The 23922-nt window shown below is 37.4% G+C and overlaps 1 pseudogene; it reads right to left on the bottom strand.

The window, feature by feature from the left end:
- Positions 1 to 4237: 4237 nt before the first annotated feature.
- Positions 4238 to 23922, bottom strand: part of LOC137254131 (piggyBac transposable element-derived protein 3-like) — a 79070-nt pseudogene continuing 59385 nt past the window's right edge.

Here is a 23922-nt window from a genome sequence, read left to right on the forward strand (position 1 = left end):
TATTTTAAGCACCCTAACCCGATGTATTTCGCTGTGCTACAAATCGACCTTCGCGGATCTTCTACAAGCATTACGTAATGGCGCCGTAGAAGTTATAAAGGAATAGATGACGTACATGGAGCTGTAAAGGGCTAGCAATAAGACATAAGTTTTTTTGGTGACCTCAAAGCGAACTGTGGATAAGTTAGTTCTAACCATAGGAGATTATGAAATAAAGTGAAAGCCTTTCTTTAAAAATTTAGGAGTAAACATTGACTCAAAACTAACTCTGAAGGACCACTTCAGGGTGCTGTGAGAGAAAGTCTTTAGAGTTAGTGGAATCCTAACACGAATAGCGCCCAATATTAACAGCCCAAGCGAAGCTAGCAGTCAGCTTTTATCCAACGTAACCAGCTCGATAATATTATATGCAGCACCAGTATGGTACGGATCTCAAATGATCCACCAAAAAGGGATATTCGAAGCCTGCCGTATTACTGCTTTACGAATAGCATGTGCTTACCGGACGCTGTCCGACGAAGCGATCTTTCTTTTATCGCGAAAATTCCCAGTAGATCTACTGTCAAGCGAAATGACCGATTTATATGGCATTTTAATGGGTCGACCATCTAATGATACCAAGTAAAGCACAAGGTCACAAACATTAGTACCCTGGTAAGAAAGGTGGGAAGAATCGAGGAAAGGGCGCTGGACCTTTATGTTAGTTCGGAATTTACTAGAATGGTACGAGCGGAAGCACGGTGAACTAGACTCCCACCTCATGCAGATATTGGGTGGGCAGGTCTCATGATGGGCATACTACTAGATATTACATGCATAAAAAATAAGGCCTCGCTAGTAACAGCAGATGCAGGAAGTACAGGCTGCAAGAAGAATCGATTGTGCATGAGTTGTGTTCGTATCTGGAGTTCAAGGCTCCAGCTACTACTACTACAGCTAAGTCGTCTACTAGTCGTACTATTCCAAATGCTCCAACACATACTGTGTCTCATGTTTCCGAATGGAAAACTAATAATAAACCTAACCGAAAGCCTCGTAAGCAGCCTTTACTTGTTGGATCCAGGCACAGTCAGGAACTTGGTGTCGTACGATCGATGAAGTGACTCCACATATCCTCGTTCTTACCTAGCGTAACTTCCGACAATATCATATCTTATGTTTCGAAACATGCCTCAATTGAGAAGCGGTTTCTGGTGTGCATTAAGCTTGTGAAGAAGGATGTTATTGAAGTTGATCTAAGAAAAGTCAACTTTAAATTGGGTGTTGAAGATTGGTGCTATGGGAAGGTGTTAAATGCAGATATTTGGTCTGCGAATGTTAACTTCGTCCCTTCCAGTTTATTCGAAAGGAGGAGGTGTCACCACTCAAACCATAAAGGCCCAGTCTCCGGTCATAATGCATAATAAGCCCTTAAAAATATATTTTCATAACGTGTCTGGTTTAAGAACAAAATCTAAGGTACTATTCGTTTTGAGCTCTCACTCGGACTATGATATTGTGGTACTTATTGAGAGCTGGCTCAATGAAAATTTTTTTAGCAATGAATTCTTCGATCCTAAGCTCTATAGGAAGGACAGAGACTTCGCGAAAACCAAGGCTTCAAGAGGTGGAGGTGTACTCATTGCAGTTTCCACGAAATATCGCTGTTCACTGGTTTCCTTGGCAAATGGGGACTCGCTCTTAGATCAACTTTGTGTATCAATTTGCGGCAGCTCTAAACTTCTAATCTGTGCATCGTATATTTCGCCGTCTAGTGCTGATGGACTTTATAAAGCACATATTGATAATATTTTAGCTTTATTTACTAAGCATTCTAACAGTAATTACTGCGTTCTTGTTGATTTTAAACGGTGCAATATAAGCTGGAATAGACTAGATGTTATTTTTTCTTTGTTTCCTAATAATGTTACTAGTTTCGCTGAGTCTTATGTAATTGATAATTTGTTAAGTCTTAATCGTGTCACATCTGAAATGTCCTCTTTAGACTGGGATTGTCTTTTCTATGGTCTATCTTTACATAACTGCTTTGACATTTTTAAATTTAAAGTTAACAGCATCTGCAAGAGCATTATTCCTATTAATAAAAATAGATCTTATAAAATTCCATGGTATACTAAAGACATAAAGAAACTAAAAAATTTAAGAAACAAATTTTATAAAAGATATAAGTCTTCGGGTTCTTCTTCCCATAGAGATCTATATCTGCGTTACTCGAAGGAGTTTAAATCCATGAGTAGGGTTCTACATAAAAATTATGTTCAGAAATATGAAACTGAAATCAAAACGAACCCTAAAGCCTTTTGGCTTTATGTTAAAACTAAAAAATCGTTTTCTATTATTCCGTCTGAGGTATTCTATAAAGAAACCATTGCTTCGACCTTCTATGAGGCTGCAAATCTTTTTGCGGACTTTTTTCGTTCCAACTTTGAGTATGACATTGAAGAAACTGAAAACCAGGGCCCAGTCGTTGACTCTCCTATTTATTTCGGTGCTCACAACCTAATAATTGATGATGTAATAGATGGCATTAGGAATATTAGTTACACAACACAGACTGATGTGGATGCTTTATCTTCCTGCCTATTTAAAAATTGTGCAGCTTTTACTTACCCTCTTTTAATTTGACTCAATAAATTGCTTGATAGTGGCGAATTTATCAATGCTTGGAAGATTACTTCTATTACCCCTATTTTTAAAAGCGGTAACAAGAATGATATATCCAATTACAGACCCATCTCTAAATTGTCTACGGTTTCTAAATTATTTGAGTACATCGTTAAACAGAAAATTTTGTTTGCCGTTAAGAGCTTGATATCACCTAATCAGCATGGATTCCTGCCAGGAAGCTCTACCACAACAAATCTAGCTATATTTTCAGAATTCTGTTTATCATCTTTTGGTAATCGTTGTCAAGTTGACACCATCTATACGGACTTTTCGAAAGCTTTTGATAAAGTTAACCACTCGCTTTTATTATCCAAACTAGCCAGTTTGGAATTTCACTCCATTTTTTTATCGTGGATAAGGTCGTATCTTTCATCTAGAAGCTGTGTAGTAAAAGTTGACAATACTTCATCACGTTCTTTTATTGCCTCCTCTGGTGTTCCCCAGGGTAGTATTTATTATCTTTATAAATAACATATCAAGCTGCTTTCGACACTCACAATTTCTGTTATATGCTGATGACCTGAAAATATTTTCGGCTGTCACCAGTCCCCTGGACTCTGTTAAGTTACAAGAAGATATTAATAACGTTGTAGCCTGGTGTAATAGTAACCGATTACATTTGAACATAAAAAAGTGTTTTCATATTTCGTTCTCAAAGTCTCGTTCTCCCATTCCCACCTCATATTGTATAGAGGACTCTCAACTTTGCTCACTTAGAGAAATTTCGGATCTCGGTGTCGTCTTTGACTCCAACTTCTTACTTCTTGGTCATATAAATTACATAATTGCTAAATCCTACTCAATACTGGCATTTATTCATCGGTTTGGCTCAGATTTTAAGGACCCTTATACACTGAAATTATTGTATACGAGTTTGGTACGTTCAAAGTTAGAATATGCTGTCTTTATCTGGAGACCTTATTATGATTGTCATATCAATAGGATTGAACGAATTCAAAAATCTTTTACACGATTCACTCTTCGGTCGATTGGGTTCATGGATCCGTTACCTTCGTAAACTGCTAGATGCCAGCTAATTAACTTAAAATTGTTATACTCCAGAAGAATCATTCTGTCACTTTCTTTTGTTTATGACATAGTTCGTAGAACTATTGATTCCTCTGCCTTGCGAGAATGCATTTCATTTCATATCCCAGCCCGAAGCTTGAGGAGTAATGGCATCTTTTTTATTGATCGAGTTAGAACAATGTATGCTTTTAATTCTCCTATTCTAAGAGCATTAAGAGAATTTAATTTGTACTCAAGTGTACATGATGTGGATTTCTCTCTACCAAAAACTAAATTTAAATTGTTATTAAATAGGATCGTTAATTAATTTGTATTTAATGTTTTTATTCTACTTAGTCTGTATGAAAATGTATATTTTCTAGATGTCTGAAATAAATAAAGTCCTTAAAAACTTCTAGAAGAGAAAATATAAGAATTTAGTTGACGAAATACGATAAAAACGGCCACTGATAATTGCATTTTTGCTATTGCATATGTAAACTTCCTTCTTAACTTCTCACTGAATGTGGAAACTCTCTTCGGTCAGTGCGGCTGCAACTGCTTATATAACTTTACTACTACTACTACTACTACTACTACTGCTACTACTACTACTACTACTACTACTACTACTACTACTACTACTACTCATCATACAACGGTATGTCTGCATCGTGTAGAATGAGCAAATAAGTTGCAATTTTCTTATTTTAACGAAGCACTACATAACTTTTAAATTAAGTGGAACTCAATTATTTTATTATTTTATATTTTGCTACTTCAATTTCTGCACCAGAGTGCTTATATCTTTTGGCAACAAACCTTGAAACATGAGAACTTTTTTTTTTTGTTTTTTTTTTATGATTGATATGTTAAACATTTTGATACCAACAAAATTGCAAGAGTATGCAAAACTTATAAAACTATATCAACGAATCAGAAGTATTTTAGTTTTTTTTAATGTTCTAGCCATCAGCGTCAGCATTCCTTGGAATTCATTTTTCCTGCTCCATAACAATTTTGCGGTTAAATGCATACAACTACATACATACATAAACATAGACAACATCTTTGAAGCCAATTTAAAACCAAAATGCGGTTAAAATTGAAAAAGAGATAGACAATTATTGCATGAAAAGTGAAAAACGATGAAAAACAGAGATGAACAAAACAAAATATAAAAGAAAAATACAAGAATGCAAAGTTATCAGAAAAGTGCAGACAGGTCAATTCTTAAAAAGCGTTCAACTCGCTTTGAAAAGTTGAATGAAGAGTTTGTGTAAAAAGCAGTTTTTTTTTTTCAAAAAAGCGCTTTGTATGTAAAAGAAAATATGTACGTAATAGTGAAAAACTATGAAAAATTTATATTGAAATACGAATATGCAGGATAGATGCAAATAGAAGTTAAATTATATTGAAGTCGAACGAATATTACAATTCATGGCGTATGAAAGGTGAATGGAAATTTGTGTCTGATTGTAAAGCTACTTACATATGTACATATGTATATCTCTAATAGCATTTGTGTTCAATTCAAATAATTTCAATCAATTTTAACAAACGTAACCAAAATTCATTCAGCTGTAGTAAAATTTTAAGCTTAGCCTTAGCATATATATGAGGAACAGTGGCGTAGATAGCGTTTTGTGATGGGGGGATTTAATTTGATATTTTTTTTTTAATTTTAAGTTGTCTTTATTGGTTCCTTTTTATAATAATGAGAATCATTTATTATTTTGTATAAAAACAAATAAAGGATAGGGATACATTTCTTGCTTGGGTGCGCTCAATATGCGAAAAAGTCTTTCAATAATTAAATAAGGAAATGAAGTTTTCGGGATTTTTTCGATAACTTATCCATGATTTCATCACTTGTGATTGCAGTGTCATGATGAATAGCCAGAGCAGCCAGTACAAGCGGTTCTACAATAAAAAAAATTTGGCAAAAATTAATTTTTAATTTTAGAATAATATTCATAGATCTTAAAGCAACTATAATTACTTACTTCTTTTGTCATGTTTCTCAGAATCGGCTTTATCCGTTTTAAACTTGAGAAAATGCGTTCGATACTGGTAAAGTAGCTAATGTCCTCAGCAATACGCTGATATTCGGAAAATTTTCTTCTGTACAACGATCAAGCTCATCCAAAGAGTTTCGAGGTTTGATATCGCCTCTACGAATAAAAATATCTGTTCCACACTTCTAAGTCGGCAAAAACAGCAGGTGGCTCCGCAGTGAGAAATTCCTGATAAAACTCGGCTGTCTTGATGAATTTATCAGCTACTTTTTCAATTTCATTCAAATCATGCTTGAAAAGTGCCGAAAATTCTTCTGGTATATTATATAATTTTTCGGTCAGTTTATTTATAGTATTAACTAGGATTTTTTGTTAGGCTATTGTGACCATTTGGCATTTGATGCAAATAACACAACTTATTTCGTTTTTCAACCCGACGTTTCGCTAGTCTCTCTAGCGCTCTCTAGTTTCTAGCGAAACGTCGGGTTGAAAGATGAAATAAGTTGTTTTATTTGCATTAAACGCCAAACGGTCAAAATAGCCTAACAAAAAAGCCCTAGTTAATCCTTCTAGTATATTTTCATGTTTAGTGAATCTTTCCCCAAGATCCATGATGTAAGAATCTAGGAAAGGATTGAACACTGCTACACAAAAATAATCTTTTGTATTTTGAACTTCAGGATTTGCCCGTGTTTTTTTTTTTTTTTTTGTCTATTTTGTGTTTAAGCTCAATGTCAAGAGTTTCAGCAATTTCTTGCGAAGCTTCGTATATTTCAGAAGAAGCGTCTCCTTTTGTAGAAATCTTTTTTGCTTCTTCGCGCAAATCTTTGGCGAGATCCATGGCTTTAACCAAATCTAAATTAACATTTTGCAATTCGCGACGCAAAGGCAACGAAAGTTGAAAAATTACATTGATAATAGTATACATATTAAAAATTCAAAATCCATGGCGTTTTTAAATTTGTTTGCGTCTTTTTTCGAGGTTCTCATTTCATTTAGTTTCGTAAACGAACGCAAATATCTCATAAAAATCGTTGACGGTCTCATATTTCGAAACCTATCGAGTCAGGTTCAAACTTTTTAAAGAGTTCGTTCGTGGATTGATCCCCTTAGATTGGAGACTCACTGCCTTGTCAGAGCGACGCATTTGCAGAGAACTGGCGTTTCATCGTCATGCCCACAGAAACGACAAATTTGAGTATCGGATAGATTGAATTTACTTAGGTGTTATCCACACCACACTGTTCCCTATAGTACGCAATGAGAGTTTTTAAGTTTTTGTTTCCCAGTTACCTGTGGTTTTTCTGGCGTGTGCCTTTGTGAGTCAACAAAACGGTTATTGACCATAGAATGCTGCTGTAGCACCCTACTTGCGAGATAATCTGCATATTCATTACCTTCATGTCCCTGATGTCCGGGAACCCATTCTAACAAAACCTTGTTTTGATCTGCCAGGTCATTAAGGATTTCAATGCAGTCATCCACTAGCTTAAATGTAACTATGTAAGATTGCATGGCACGCAGGGACGCCTGGCTGTCCGACATAATGTAGTTGCTCTTCGAGGATGAGCCTTTCCGTAGATATTCTCTACCGCAAACTTCTTTTGCATGGATTTCTGCCTGAAATATGGTGGGGTAACATCCCATTGGTATCGATTTCTTGAAGTTCGGCTCATAGATGCCACCTCCCGTTCTTCTGTCATCGAATTTCGATCCATTTGTGAACCAGACTTCTGAGTCAGAGTCATTATAAGGATTCACTGCTTCCCAGAGGGTTTTGCCACAATGGACACTTCAAAGTTCCGTGAGATTCTGAGCTTATGGGACATTACGTCACGCAGTTGTAATGTAGGATTACCTATGAACATTTAACATGCTCTCAAGCGCTTGATGGCTCGAGATTTCTAAGGGTTTATGTGTCGATGGCAGCTATTAGCCTTTCAGTGTTTATTTTCGAGCTGCTCCATCTGCGGGTGCTTCTGTTTCCAAACTAGGCGCTTCTTGTAGAGATGTATGCCAGTAAAGTGTTCAAGTACTTTCCGCTCTCTTATGGCTCCAGAGATGTCCATGTGCCATTGTGATATCTGGTATTGTGTTTACGCAGCCTAGTCTCCTTAAGGTGGTCGATGAGCCAGAGCTTATGACTATTAGTCTCAGTCTAGCCGCTTTGTCCAGTAAACATCTTCCTCTTATGCTAGTTGATGGCATTCCCCACTTAAAGGCTCTTCCATCTGCGGGTGCGCCTGTTTCCAAACTAGGCGCTTCTTGTAGTTCTACTAGAAAATAATGTGATGATCGCTGTCAGTAAAGTTTTAAACCACTTTTAACTCTCGTATGACACCAGAGATGCTTTCGGGCGTGAAAGCAAAGAGTCTTGGCTTCAATGCGGTCTTCCACCCAGTGTCTTTGCGTTTATACTGCTCGCTAATTGATGCAGAAATAGCGATCCAGTTTATGCCAATGAACATTGGTTGGGTCAAAGGCCTAAATAAAAAAAAATGCTTGCAATTTCCTTGAACAAAACTTCTCATCTTGTGCATCCAAAAAATTATATTGTAACGAATTTTTGTGAAATTCTTGATAATTATAGACTTTCTGCCAACGTTCGAATCGTTGAACTATCAAATAAGTAACTCCAATATTCAGAATTGAAAAATGGTCTTTATTTAGACTACTTTGGGAGTAGTACTTCACAATCACAATTATACTACACTAATAACGTGTTTAAGGCGGCCACTGTGGTGTGATGGTAGCGTGCTCCGCCTACCACACCGTATGCTCTGGGTTCACACCCCGGGCAAAGCAACATCAAATTTTAGAAATAAGGTTTTTCAATTAGAACAAAATTTTTCTAAGCGGAGTCGCCCCTCGGCAGTGTTTGGCAAGTGCTCCGAGTGTATTTCTGCCATGAAAAGTTCTCAGTGAAAACTCATCTGCCTTGCAGATGCCGTTCGGAGTCGGCATAAAACATGTAGGTCCCGTCCGGCCAGCTTGTAGGGAAAATCAAGAGGAGCACGACGCAAATTGGAAGAGAAGCTCTCTTCGGAGGTTATCGCGCCTTACATTTATTTATTTTATTTAATAACGTATTTAAATCAAACTGATTGTTTATTCCTCAGCTTGCGCTGCTTTTATACTACCCATTGCCTCGTTCGCATTTTTCTCCTAAGGTCTAGATTTTTCATGAACGTGCAATCTGGAACAGTTGTATCTCATACTTGGTTATTCAGCTATACGAGTATGCGTATGTATGTGTGAGTAACAACGTCTGCTCTTAGCTAATGGCTACATAAGTGTATGTGAGACGATCTCTTTGCTTGAAGTTGCTGGTTGTTTGTGTCAAATATTCTTCGTCGCCTTCTATGTATGTGTGTAAATGGCTTACTTTGATGTGTTCATGTACACAAGTGTGGCTGCTTGCTTTATTTTTGTTGCGCATTTATTCAGTAGCAGCATATTTATGTATAGAATTGCTAATATTCAATACAATATATTCAAAAATTGCCTTAAATAAAAAACCTTTAAATTCAAAATTTGGATTCTATAAATACCAACAACACTCCCTATCGATGACATCTCTTGTTGACCCTTTCACCAGATATAATTCAATTAAAATTCATTCATGTGCACTCTAGAGGAAAAAAGGATATTCATTGGAAAATTAAATAAAAAATAAAATTAAATGAATTCAATAAGCTAGAGGGACAAAAATGTGAGAATTTATAAAAGTATTTAGAAACAAGTAAGGAAGGCTAAGTTCGGGTGTAACCGAACATTACATACTCAGTTGAGAGCTATGGTGACAACATAAGGGAAAATAACCATATAGGAAAATGAACCGAGGGTAACCCTGGAATGTGTTTGTATGACATGTGTATCAAATGGATTTAAAGAGTATTTTATGAGGGAGTGGGCCATAGTTCTATAGGTGGAAGCCATTTAGGGATATCGCCATAAAGGTGGATCAGGGTTGACTCTAGAATTTGTTTGTACGATGGGTATCAAATGAAAGGTGTTAATGAGTATTTTAAAAGGGAGTGATCCTTAGTTCCATAGGTGGACGCCGTTTCGAGATATCGCCATAAAGGTGGACCAGGGGTGACCCTAGAATGCGTTTGTACAATATGGGTATCAAACGAAAGGTGTTAATGAGTCTTTTTAAAAGGGAGTGGGCCTTAGTTCTATAGGTGGTCGCCTTTTCGAGATATCGCCATAAAGGTTGACCAGGGGTGACTCTAGAATATGTTTGTACGATACGGGTATCAAATTAAAGGTATTAATGAGGGTTTTAAAAGGGAGTGGTGGTAGTTGTATATGTGAAGGCGTTTTCCAGATATTGGCCAAAATGTGGACCAGTGTGACCCAGAACATCATCTGTTGGATACCGCTAATTTATTTATATATATAATACCACGAACAGTATTCCTGCCAAGATTTCAAGGGTTTTTTATTTCGCCCTGCAGAATTTTTTCATTTGTTGTTGTTGTAGCGATAAGGTTGCTCCCCGAAGGCCCTGTGGAGCGCTATCGATGCGATGATCCTTTGCCGGATACAGATCCTGGTACGCTCCGGTAACACAGCACCATTAAGGTGCTAGCCCGACCATCTCGGGAACGATTTATGTGGCGAAATTAAACCTTCAGGCCATTGCCCCTCCCTTCCCACCCCCAAGTTCCATGAGGAGCTTGGGGTCGCCAGAGCCTCGCCTGTTAGTGAAACAGGATTCGCCGCGGATAGGTGAGGTTGACAATTAGGTTTGGAGAAGCTATATATTGCGTTGGCAACCTGAAGGGTTGCGCTACACACCCCTTGAATCTGGTATTTTAGTCGCCTCTTACAACAGGCATACCTACCGCGTGTATATTCTTACCCCCTTACCCGCTGGGTCAACTTATTCATTTCATTCTACTTAATATGATAGGTATCACACCCATTTTACAAAGTTTTTTTCTAAAGTTATATTTTGCGTCAATAAACCAATCCAATTACCATGTTTCATCCCTTTTTTCGTATTTGGTACAGAATTATGGCATTTTTTTGTTTTTGGTAATTTTCGATATCGAAAAAGTGGGCGTGGTCATAGTAGGATTTCGGCCATTTTTTATACCAATACAAAGTGAGTTCAGATAAGTACGTGAACTGAGTTTACTAAAGATATATCGATTTTTTGCTCAAGTTATCGTGTTAACGGCCGAGCGGAAGGACAGACGGTCGACTGTGTATAAAAACTGGGCGTGACATCAACCGATTTCGCCCATTTTCACAGAAAACAGTTAACGCCATAAAATCTATGCCCCTACCAAATTTCAAAAGGATTGGTAAATTTTTGTTCGACTTATGGCATTAAAAGTATCCTAAAAAAATTAAATGAAAAAGGGCGGAGTCACGCCCATTTTGAAATTTTCTTTTATTTTTGCATTTTGTTGCACCATGTCATTACTGGAGTTGAATGTTGACATAATTTACTTATATACTGTAAAAATATTAAATTTTTTGTTAAAGTTTGACTTAAAAAAATTTTTTTTTTTAAAAGTGGGCGTGGTCGTTCTCCGATTTTGACAATTTTTATTAAGCAAACATATAGTAATAGGAGTAACGTTCCTGCCAAATTTCATAGTGTTATCTTCATCGACTGCCAAATTACACCTTGCAAAACTTTTAAATTACCTTCTTTTAAAAGTGGGCGGTGCCACGCTCATTGTCCAAAATGTTATTGATTTTCTATTCGGCGTCATACGTTCAACTCACCTACCAAGTTTCATCGCTTTATCCATCTTTGGTAATGAATTATCGCACTCTTTCGGTTTTTCGAAATTTTCGATATCGAAAAAGTGGGCGTGGTTATAGTCCAATATTGTTCGTTTTAAATAGCGATCTGAGATGAGTGCTCAGGAACCTACATACCAAATTTCATGAAGATACCTCAAAATTTACTAAAGTTATCGTGTTAACGGACGGACGGACGGATTGATGATTTTGATATACGGAAGTCTATATCTATCTCGATTCCTTTATACCTGTACAACCAACCGTTATGCAATCAAAGTTAATATACTCTGTGAGCTCTGCTCAACTGAGTATAAAAAGTAAAAAAAAATGGAATTTTAGCATAAAAAAGTTGACCCACTGTGAAAAGGATATGCGAACAGGATACCTCAACATATTAAAAAAAGTATTGCACACCTTGTAGCAAAAATATTTTTAACATCCATCACCATTTTGCGGTAAGCCATTGGAGCGCATTAAAATGACCTCATACACACGCTGCGCTTTTTCATCACAACACACCGACCAACCAGCTGACAGATGAAGTGACCTGTCTGTCAGTTCAATTGACCAAGCAAAGCGCCAGCAAAAGATGGAAAGAAAATTGCAAAAGGGATCATGCAGTGTGCAGTAAACACAAAAGACGGGAACGACAAATGTTGACAAAAAAAAAACTCATACCATTAACAGCAGCGCCATAATGGAGCTATGAATAGATGTGGAGCTTAAGGAATAAGATAAAAAAAAGTAGCAAATGCTGTAATAAAAAGAGGGTAACAATGAGGACGAACAGCGGGTTGCACGACGCGCGACAATTTCGTTACAGATTATTTAACAATTCGTTAGACATTCAAAGGAGGAATATGAAAGCATTGGAATGAAGTGCTATGACTATGATAATTACTATCGCACACACACAGAGCGTTGTGCTGTCATCGCTATAAACTTATTAGAATACTGGTTTGAAGAGAAGGGTGGGCTGCAGAAAAAAACTGTTTGCATAAGCATAAAAAATTTAAATCGTCTTTCATATTCATTGAACAACAAAGCGTTAATTTTGCTCATCCACTTATGCCAACAAGGTGCGTTCCATAACAAACCGTCCTCCTTGGATGTTGCTTTGATCAAAGCTTTGTTTCAAAATAAGCCGCAGGAATGTTCGAGCTACATATCATAACTCAACCTTTTAAACTTTCGGGACATGTGTGTGGCACATTGGTTTATGACGACTTAAACGACGTTAGGCTTGTTCAGCTTATAAATAAATCCAAAACCCCTGAACTGCCGAATATTGATACCATATGTTCCAGAAATTATACCAACCATCTCGCGGTCGATCCTGTCCTTTTCGTGCTGCACGTCGGCGACGTCGTACGCAGGACCCTTGTCGGCTGAAGGAGCTTTATTCGGAATACTGAAAACTCTCTCAGCTGATGCTTTCGGCGTGCATGCTAGGGCGCCACGAACTACGACATAGATACAGAGCTTGTTTTTTTTTCAAGAGAGACGTTAAGCATGCAGTTTCCATATTTGGCAAAGAAGCAAATGTTGGCAAGAGGGTTGAATATCTTATACTGTAAGCGTGCATGCTCGGGCGCCATAAATTACGACGGGTTTCCAGACGCAAATGTTGGCAAGATAGTTGAGTATCTCAAATGTGCATGCTAGCGTGCATATTAGGGCACTATGAATTAGGAAAAACTTAGAGAGCTTCATTTTTGTTCCAGATAAGTTCAGTACTCAATATCCTCATCAAGCCAAAAGAGCGAATTTTGATAAGGTAGTTAAATATAAGAAAAATATTTTGCGAGAATCAGCCTCTAATACAAGAAACGGCACCAAAGCTTTCTCCAAATTAACCACAAGGCTAGAATATAGTTTCTCTTATCATTTGTCCTCTCGCAAATGTGGTCGAAAGCTTGCTTACTAAGTCTGAATCCGTACTTATAATGTCAAATCAGCTTACTTATTGGTGATCTGAAGTGTTTGGCAAAATACTCTTGATAGAACTTTAATTTCGATACTAAGCAGACTGGCGCTCTTTGCGTAATGATCTTTTTTGTGGATAGGGTAGAGCGCATTAAGGCTCAAATAGGGAATTAAAGCGCACGTTACCCTGCTTTGTAAGCTCTTTAGCACGTAATGGCCAGTTCGGTTAAACTTTTTTTACTGGGACACATACAAGTAGCTCGATGACATTTTTTGTGGTAAAATCTAGGTACCACTAAAGATAGCCTCTTGATATTAAGATACGGTACATATTTTGAAATCAAGTTTTTTTAATTAGAAGAAAGTTTTCTAAGGGGGGGGGGGGGGGCGTCCTTCGGCCGTTGGCAAGCATTCCGCGTGCATTTATGCCAGGGAAAGCTTCTATGTGAAAACTGATCTGCCTTGCAGATGCAGTTTGAAGTTGACATATCACATGTAGGTTCCGTCCCTCCAAAAATTTAAAGGAACGCGAAGCAAATTGGAGGAAACCTCCGCCCAAAATCGTCGGATGTTATCGCGCCTTACATTTGTTTATTTATTTATTTATTTATTACATGGTGGGTACTGAATTTTTCGCTTATTGAACCGGAGGCTTTTGTTTTGCCCACCCTGTCCAAAGTCACTTACCAAATTTTGACAGCCTTGCGAACGTGGAACGCGTATGCTTTTTTTGAGCTCACAAAATAACAGTTGCTGTTTTGGTGCATTAGCAGTGAAGCAGTTTTTATCTGCATTGCTTTGCTCTTTTACTCATTTGGGAAAAAACTTGCTTTGGTGCGGATCGTGGCGAAATACGTTCTTCCACAGACATGAACGACAGTATTATGTAGTGCAGTCTTATTCCTTCTTCAAGTCCAACAACGTAACAGCTTTCCATTTTCTTTCTTTAAATGGCCTCTTCAGAAAGCAACACAAGACCTAAAATCCCTAGTGCCCTGTTCCATCTATCGTATTCTTGTATATCTCTGATGTTAGCCTCTGCTCTCACATCAAATAGTCGAGGAAGTTCCTCTTGTAATGATTCGATAAACTAGGGTACATGCCTTCAAATCATTGTCCTTGAAATATTTGAGTATTCGGCAGCAAGAAGTGGTTGCGTCAACTGAGTGCCGTTGATAGGGCGTAACACGCCCAAGGAACTATCCGGGTTCACCCAGCAGATCACAATCGTGTGCAAGAAACTTGAATTACGATTTAAATATAAGACATGAACACATCAAAGTAAGCCATTTACACACATATATAGAAGGCGACGATGAATATTTCACACACATAACCAGCAGCTTAAAGGAAAGAGATTATCTCACATACACAAATGTAGTTATCTGCTAAGAGCAGAAGTTGTTACTCACACATACACACGCATACTCGTATAGCTGAATAACCAAGTATGAGATACAACTGTTCTATGCTCGTGAAAAGTCTAGACCTTATGAGAAATATGCGAACGAGGCAACAGAGAGTATAGAAGCAGCGCATGCTGAGGAATAACTAATCAGTTTGATTTAAACACGCTATTAGTTGTGAAGTGAAGTAATTTTGTACTACTCCCAAAGTAGTCTAAATAAAGACCATTTTGCAATACTGAATATTGGAGTTAGTTGTTCGACAGTTCAGCGATTCGAACGTTAGCAGAAGGTATAAAATAATCGGAATCCCCCCGAATTCGTTACAGTATGCTAAGTCAAAGTTGCCTGTTAGTACCAACAAGGACTCTCCTGTTCTTAGAAGGTGTATTCTGTATCACAAAAATTGAAATTTGTAAAATCTAACTTTAATTAGAAATAAAGTTAGTTTAGGATTGTAAGAAAATATATATTTTTTATTTGTGCCCAACTTGCCATACCCGTCAAATGGTTTTGTCATATCCGTCACAGTTAAATTTAAAGCAAAAAATTAAAGAAAAAAAAAAACAAAAAAGAGAAAATTCCGCGAGCCTAGGTAGAATTGATAAAGGTATTGTGGATACAATGTTTTCAAAACTTAACAGCGATGTTTTCAAATTCAGTCATCTTTCAGCCCTTTTGCTCTATCTAACATGGAACTTCCCACATAAAAACATATTTAAATAGATTCTCATTAAATTGTGTTCAAATTGAAGCTGTGGCTAAAAATATAAATTAACTAGAATGGCGAAAAAACTTGTTCGTGCATTAGGTCGAGCGCATTGAGGGTGCCTTTAACAGCTCCACATATCATGGCTAGGCGTTTAAGTGTGGCATCAAACTCACACCAGTAAAAATTCTAATTTTATTTACATATACACTCACTTGTGTTGTATGTACAATGTATGTATTGTATTAAAGGACCAGTTTGGTTTGCATAAAAGTGTTAGTTGATGAGTAAAAATGACAAAGCTTTGACCAATAATTACCAGTAGCCACACTTAACTAGACAAGGATGGTGTAGAGTTGCCAAAAAAGTAAGATAAAGATTTTTTTTCTTAATACTAAAACCATGTAACTACCTAAAGTAGAGTGCGAATATATAAAACGCCTAAATTATCCTGCCCATGGTGAGTTCGCCTCTTAAGGTCTTCTTGATCAAAGTAATTTTTTGAAAATGAGTTTTGGATACGAGTTTATGAATGAGTTTTAGGTTAATTTAACTATGTACATGTTACGGCAAATACGTTCAGTAGGCCGGGTCGATTTGTGGGGAGGCAAAAAAATCGCCCATTGCTCTGTGAAAATCATATTTTAGGCATCAAAATAAGAAACTTTGCCGAAGGAACCATACCTCTAAAACGAATTCTGATGTCCCCCCCTTTGGGTCGTAGGGGAAAATTTTGAAAAATCCCACTTTGAAATGCCTATGTTTTTTCTTTTAGGAGTTTATTTTTCTCTTTAGACATTTATTTATTCAGAACATATGTAAATGAAAAAATGAATTTAACTTAGTAATAGAAATAAATTAAAAAAAATTATTAGAAATTAGCGTTTTTACAACCCCCTTTTAAAATCAAGGCATCACTGTGATGCATTTGTATGACGTAAACATAGTTGTGTGGGTTTTTATTCAACCATTTTAAAAAATGAAGGTATCACTGTGACACATTTGCAGATCGTAAAATAGCTTGTGTTGTTTTTTTTTAAGCCACCACAAGACACAGCAGGTAGAATTGAAATTGCCCCTACCCCAAAAGTTCTACCCAAAGGGGGGGACAGCATAATTCGTTTTAGAGGTATGGTTCCTTCAGCAAAGTTTCTTATTTTGATCCCTAGAATACGATTTTCACAGAGCAATGAGCGATTTTAAATCGACCCGCCCTAATGTTCAGGCATGAGTTAGGAGTGGATAAGACGAGAATTGCCAAAATTTTAATGTCAATACAAAGAACAGCGCTGGGTGGTATTAGCGACTCTCAGGAAAAAATCAACCGTGACATTGAATATCTTGCGGGGCTTACATCTGATGGATATTTTGGTCAAAGCGACCGCGGCCTGGTTTTTTATTGGGCCTCATTCTTACCAACTTCGATTTTACCACAGACAATACAAACTATTCCGTGCCCCAGTTCAAGCCTTTTCTATGTCATTCTGCTGAGAAATTGGGAAGGCGTCGGGCGCAGAAAGCTGTAGGCAATATACTATCTACCTGTGCTCTTGTATAGATGGGCCATGAGTTAGCTAGGCAAGCGCTGGACAGGCATTACCTCTTGCCCAATAGCAAGGTCTTTCTCTCCTCAATTGCATGGCAAGCGGCCTGCTGATATTATTGGACTAACTAGTGCTAATGCTTCAGTGTTCAATGTGAGTCCATTCGGTATAATGTAATATACTAGAAAATCCTTCTGGCTGCAACTGCACGGAGGATTATGGGGTGAAATCACCTAGTCAATTCATGCTTGACTGTACAGTTTTTTCTAGAACTATGCGAAATTATTGGGGCCTAGGCTCCTTTGGATCACCAGAGGATGTGTCAAGGATTGCAATGGGTCATTTTCGAAACTATAACGAGAAGTGGTCAGTTAAGCTGCATATTCTCTATATAGAAGTCATTGCTGTATGCTGTAAGATGAACGCCTGCAGGGCTGCTGGACTCGCTTGCGTGACTTCCTCCTTACATACGGTTTCGACTGAACACTGTATTCTCAAAGGAAGACTCGCCCTAAATTATCGTCAAAGTAATATTCTTCCCCTCTTTGCCATCTACATTTCTATCCACCTCTTCGACTTCCCCCTCTTTTCCTTCATAACAGTCATTTTCTGTTCCGTCTGTTCTTATATCACCTCGTATGAAAATAGAAAAACCCTCATTAATTTTGTTAATATTTTTCTTATTTCTTTTACTCTGCCTTCTTATTTTCGGCCCCCTCTCCCCTGTATTTGCTTTGTTTTCCCTCTTTTGCAACATGGATTGCATTTATCTGCACTTAATTACCTTGGAAATGTGATTGATTTTTATTGAAACTCCCTTCTAGGTGTATAGTGCCTGTAAGTTTATTAAAGGCTATTTCGGTTTTTCTACCTTTAGCAAAGACATCTTAAGTCAAAGAATGATACGATCCAATTAGGACTGGATCTTTTTAGATATATAAAAGACTTTTAAGAATTTCAGCATAAATACGGCAGCTTTTAGTGATCTGTGATCTAACCGTAAACCATTCGTATTCTAATACTTCAGACGTGCATGACACCGAAATCCTAGCAGACCAATTGCTTAAACATTCTAAGGATTATTTCACGCCGTTACGAGAAAGACATAAGCAACATCAAAGAGCAGGCTTTGAAATAGTAGTATTGATCGAATATTTTGAGACCAATCTTGTCTTCTGTTAGCCATAAACTTCCACTAAAAAAACAACTCTCAGAATTTCCTCTGGCAACCCATTCACGCGCACGTGCCCATGGAGGGACTTAAAGCAATAATGTACGTAAATCCTTTAATAAGTAATCACTTTATGAACACAAACATCCCTTGGTTCACTGGTTCACATTTGAAGTGATGCCCATAATTTACATAACATATGCGCCAACATCTAGTCACACATACAAACATATGTTTAAGTTCATACAGCTCTGTGTACTTGAGATGAGTAATAGCCGTTTACATGCACACAAACTTTGGTGGCCTGCAGAGACCAACAACAAAATAACATTTTCTATGTTGCTTTCATGGAATAGAAGCCAAAGTTTTCTTGTGCAACTTGCACGTAAATACATACATACACATACACTAGTACACTCGCTGTGAGTTAATAAGCATACATTAACTATATAGCTTTTTAGTAGTTGAAGATGTACATATATAAATGTGCTTTTGTGTATAATATGTATGTATGTGTGTGTGTATAACGTATAGCAGATTCGGTACGCTTTTAGTGGGCCTCAGCGTGAGCTCCTCCTTATGGCGTATTATTGTTTCAAATTTACATGCTTATTACACTATGCTACTTCCATTATGCAGAAACCATGCCGAGCTATAAAATCCTGAAATTTTAAGGACGGGCGAGCTATTCACCGGAAATGTAAATAAGAAGTTCTTTAAGAAGACTTCATACCTTTCATGAATGGGGATGAACAATAATCTTATCCCGTTCGTAATCTCCAAATAATAGGATGTATAAAATAAGAATTATATAGTGAACAGATGTAGATACCTAAACGATTTTTAAGATAAATATAAAATAAAAAATGACAAAAAACCCCCTTATCTGAACGATCGGTCGTATGGGATATATATTATATATAGTTCCGATCCAAATGATTTTTACAGGAAATCTTCTATGATATATTAGAATATATATCACCAAGTTTCACGTTTTTATTTTGGAAACTAAGGGAGAAATGGCCAAAAATCTTTCTATCTGAACGATCGGTTGTATTGGATATATACTAGATATAGCTCCGATCAAAGTGATTTTTTCAGATAATCTTCTATGATATATTAAAATATATATCACCGAGTTTCACGTTTATACTTTCTAAATTGCGGCAGGAATGACCAAAAGCGTCTTATCTGAACGATCGGTTGTATGGGAGATATATGTTATAGTGGTCCGATCCTACCGTATCCGACAAATGTGTAATATAATACAAAAATACATCCTTGTGCCAAATTTCATTGAGATATCTCAAAATTTGAGGGACTAGTTTGCGTCCAAACAGACAGACGGCCGGACAGACGGGCATGGCTATATCAACTCAGTTCGTCGCCCTGATCAATTCGGTATAATTAATGGTGAGTCTATCTTCAATATTTCTCAACGTTACAAACATCGGACCAAAGTTAGTATACCATTTCATGTTCATGAAAGGTATAAAAAGGTTTCCTAAAAGTATGCAATAAATTTAATAAAATTCTTTCGTTTAATATTGAGGAAGTAAAATGATGTTTGATATCATCTCAGACTAAACCTATATAGCAACCACTGACAACCCAACTAAAAACAAAAAAGTATTATACCTAAAAGTATGCAACATTTTATGAAAATATAGAAAAAATGATAAAGAAACGTACCGATTATTAAAAAAATTTCCTAGGGGGCACTTAGAAGAAAGCTCTTTAACAGAAATCCCAAATCCAATATAAAAACAAAAAAGTAATACTCCTAAAAGTATGCAACATTTTATGAGAGTGAAGAAATTATTGCCTAAAATAATTGCATGTAGCGTAACACTTTTCATTTGGCACTCTTCGAACTTAATTGAACAAAAAGAATGACTAACCGGTTATAAAAAATATTTTCCTAAAAGTATGCAACATTTTGTGAAAATATAGAAAACATGATAAAGAGACGTACCGATTATTAAAAAATTTCCAAAAAAAAATTGCCAAATCCAATATAAAAACCAAAAAGTAATACTCCTAAAAGTATGCAACATTTTATGAGAGTGAAGAAATTATTGCCTAAAATAATTGTATGTAGCGTAACACTTTTCATTTGGCACTCTTCGGAATTACTTGAACAAAAAGAATGACTAACGGGTTATAAAAAAAACATTTTCCTAAAAGTATGCTACATTTTGTGGAAATGCTGAAAAGACATAGAAAGAACTCTATTTTCTATCTCTTTTCTAGGCCACAAGAATTACAGATTGGGATACACAGTTTCCTGGATATCTTTAAAGTATTCAAAAACATTGTCTCCAAATATACCGTTTAGGATATAAATCTTGGCATCCATTTATTAGCTATCACCATCCTATTTAGCGAGGTCAACCTTAATGCTTATGATTATCGATCCCGCTACGGACTCGTCGAACTATAGGTTTACGCGTGAGTACAAGACGCCGAAGCATCCACTTCGTTCTTTATCAGCACTCATTACAACAACACCTAGATATATAAAGTCGCACTCTTAGTGATTTTATTGGACGTTTCCAGCCACACTTCACTACCTCGGGCTTTATTATTTTAAAACGCATTTCTCTAGCGAGCTCTCTACGTTCATTTACTACTCCGGGACAAGCGCTGAACTTCCATCTTCTTCTGAAAACTCCTTGCGCTATCAGGGATCCTGAGAGAGGACTGGTACCGGCCACCTTATCAATATTACTCAAGAGATGCGCTCTTCGCAATTAAACTCATTTCCCCAAGCCAGCGCCGATTGCTTTTCTTTCTTATGCTGGTTGTGTTGAGCTCGCCAAAGCCTACCGCCTAAAGCGAGTTCCCACATATACATGAGGCATGATAGGGTAGCAGTTTTAAATGTGGGCCTTCCACTGCGGCAAGCTCCCACGTGTCCCATCAGATGATATTGTGTATGGGTGCCGATTGAAGATCCGGAAATCTATCAAGCCTACTTTGTCTACTACTTGTCTTCGATTTGGAACCTATAGAGGCTTTTTTTATCCTAGATGTTGAGTTCCCTATAAACCTGTCATGAGCTTTGTGAAAACGAACTTCTCTGTCGCTAACATGCCGCCTATTATGACTCTTATTTTTATGCCTGTCTCTCTAAGAGCCATTTTTATAATCACCCTTGCTCCTTCTCTAAACATATTTCTGACTTAAACTCTTTTTGGGGAAATATCAATGCATTGGGATTGCTGAAATGCATAAACGTCCTGGAACATAACAGGAAGTTGTGGGACTTTCGTGATCTTACTATAGTTAGCCACTTGCAGTCGAGGTAAACCGTACTGCATATTTTAGAAACTCAAACTAAGTTGCTGTTGTTGATGCGATAAAGACACTCTCCGAAGATTTTGCGAAGTTTTATCGACGCTGATTGTCCTTTATCGGATATAGGTCTGGCACGGTCCGGTATTAAGCACCATAAGGCACAAGCCCGACCATTTCGGGAAAAATTTAGTATGGCAACATGGAACCACCTATGACATAACCCCTCCCTACCCCCAGTTTCATGAAGTACTTATGTTCACTCGAGCCTCGCCTCCTTCTGCTCCAAGTTTCGTTTCCTTTTCTCAATATGGAATACTCAAATAATGAAAATACTAAAAAAAGCTGAACGAATAATAACGGAGTTGGTTTTTTGTTGAACAGTGTAATTGTTTCAAGTCAACTCGGTTATTATTAACTGAAACTGTTTCCAGCAGTGGCTCTATCTTTTTCATCAATGCGTTTGCCCAAATGCTCAAACACGCAGATAAAGTGAAGCAAACGATTATTAATTGTTAGGCTTTACCTTAGCTTGCTGAAGCTCACTACCTGCTAAGACCGCACCTCACCAGCGTATTTTGTCTTGCGTTTTCTCACCTTTTATTGCCGCATCATTCCTTACTACCACCTTCAACATGCGGTTTCTCTCCTTGCCTCCACTGTTACTACATCTCCATCTCAATTTCCTTCACCCTTAACTTTTCTCATTCTTTTTCCTTTCAAGTACACTCTCACCTCGTTTATGTTAATTTCCCTTTGAAGCCAATGTTTTGCGCCCACTCATGCATTCAGTGAATTCACCATTGAACTGACAGCTTTAGCTCTGGTTCAGTAGTTACATTATATTAGACTTCATTGCTACAGTTTAAAACAAACAGCCAAGTAAATGTGGTTATACACCCATCCTTGCATGCACTCAAACAAGCTTTTATATGCAAACATACGTACATAACTTTGTATATGGCAGTATATCCATTGTCTTGTCGAATAATATCATAAGCAAAAATCTCTTAGTATCGGTTTGTATATAAGTAGATTGTGTTCCCAATTCGAATCGACTACAGTAGAGCAACGGAGTTTTGCTATAGTTATCCTTGAAGCTGATTGTAAAGCAGTAGGTGAGCATTTAACTGTTAACCGCAAATATACTTCCGTATGCTTAAGCTCTTTCCTATAAATCCTTATTCATTTGTTGTACTTGACTGGTTGGTTTAAGTAAGGGGCGTTTGCAGCGGATACACCGAGAACTGGGGCCAATGCGATCACTGCAGTTAGCAGTTAACGTGAAGTTCCTTGACAGAGGGGCAGATGAGGACAGAGAAAAGAGAAGAAATGCGAGAGGGATTGGATACGAAGACTGAGAATGAGAGGAAAGAGGAAGGAAGAAGGAATAGGCCCACGTAGAAATAGGTACTTAGTGGTAAAGCGCAATGGTTATAGGGGGGAATGGAAAGGTAGCTTGGAAACGGCGTTGAGAAAGGGAAAGAGTAAGGGCAGAGGGAAGAGAATTAACTTAAAGGGCAAATAAGGTGAAGAAGCGTATAAAAAATATAGGAAAGGGCGATGTAAGGAAAGGAAGGGTGAGGTATAAAACCAATAATAAACTACTTCAAAATTATGCAGGTAATCAAACAAACAAGCGCAGTCGAAGAGTTCGGTGGTTGCACAACATGAAGGTCCATTGTGATATATCTATTGAAAAATCCGTTGCGTGGCCACGACGTAGTTTCGAATACTATCGAACTCGACATCGGATAAGTCCCTCGGAGATCCTTGTGAGCCTAAACCAAGTACAGTGCCAACATTATGCTTAACGGCAGAGATAATATTATATCTAGCAAATTAGGAGACTATCTGTCTTTCTTTTCTTATTGGAAAAGTTGCACTGGTAGCTCTATCCAGGCAGGGCAATAGGAGGTTAAAATCAGCCAAATCAATGATGGTATCATGGTGGATGCACATCTTTCAAAGAACTGTTATGGCGGAGAAACTCCCATAATTTTTGCGACAAGCATTTTTGCACAACAACAGTAGAACGAGCATGGACTTCGCATCTCTTCGGTATGTAGGAAGAGTTTCTTTTTAATGTGGAAGAAACACCGAAAGCCTTAAAGTTAGTACTTGACTTCAAGACAAACGAATCTTCCTACTGTTCTAGTATCGATCCTGCCATCACTCTCATTACGCATTCTGTTGGAGGGTGTTCTGAGGAACTATTAACAGCGTCTGTTGGTTCTCGCTACCAAACGCATCTTCTCATCTCATTGACTGGCTTCCTTGATCTTCTTCTTCCCTTGACTTCTAGCTCTACTCTTTTACTTATCTTATACCCACGCTGAAGTGAATTCTTATTAGTTATGATAACTGCTGATATTTTCAATCAATAATATCACACGAAATTGGCCCC

The sequence above is a fragment of the Eurosta solidaginis genome, chromosome 5 (assembly GCF_040869045.1).
Source record: "Eurosta solidaginis isolate ZX-2024a chromosome 5, ASM4086904v1, whole genome shotgun sequence".
Classification (NCBI taxonomy): domain Eukaryota; kingdom Metazoa; phylum Arthropoda; class Insecta; order Diptera; family Tephritidae; genus Eurosta; species Eurosta solidaginis.